The following is an 861-nucleotide window of genomic DNA, read 5'->3' as shown; positions in this document are numbered from 1 at the left end:
GACCAGCCAGCCACTTTTGACTGCTCTTTCGTCCATTTCCCGCCCGCCAATTTTAGCCATGAAAGCCAGATCAGTCGGATCTCAACGGACCGAGTCCTACCCACTGGCATGTCATCACTTTAAAGCTGCCCATGACCATCACCTTTCCTGTGAAACGACGTTTGTTCTTGTGGGTTGGTCCTTATTGGTTCTATAAAATTGAACTCTTTTTAGTCAATGCAATCTGTAATGTTAACTGCATATAAATATCCAAATTGTCTTTATCATGTTTAATGCTCTTACTATATTTGTGTTAACGTTTCTGACATGACCTTTGAACTATATATCGTTGTCATATTTCGACCCATTCTCGGCTGTTAAATAGTTTATGATACTCTTGGAGAACTGTTGTCCAAATATTTACGATTATAATGAGTTGGAAAATTGGTCGGGTTTTCGTTTCCAAACAATTGGGTTATGATTTATAGTCAAAATGAAGTTCGAAAACCTTTCGAAAAGCAAAAATGTTATTAAAAGTGAATCATCAGGTGGCTTATGGTAAAGTTCATAGAACAGGGCAAAACATGCCTTCAATTAGTAATCGGTTTCAGCCAACATATGACCGCACAGATTGAAATTGGCAAAATAAAGGACCTTTTTGGAAAGCGAAACATTCTCATCATGAAAGTGCCCATCGGTGTTTTTTTTCAAATTTCATTCCTCAGTTTTCCCTATTTTCCATTATACTAATAATATAGTTTACAGTGCATTACATAAATATTGAATGAAAGACCCATTGGGAAATGATACGATCACTTGCAAGGTCATCTGATTAGAAATCTACATCAAAATATTTGTCAAACCGTTTTGATCGGGCAGTTT

Source organism: Tigriopus californicus, chromosome 5, assembly GCF_007210705.1.
Source record: "Tigriopus californicus strain San Diego chromosome 5, Tcal_SD_v2.1, whole genome shotgun sequence".
Classification (NCBI taxonomy): domain Eukaryota; kingdom Metazoa; phylum Arthropoda; class Copepoda; order Harpacticoida; family Harpacticidae; genus Tigriopus; species Tigriopus californicus.
Note: the sequence above shows the minus strand (reverse complement) of the source record.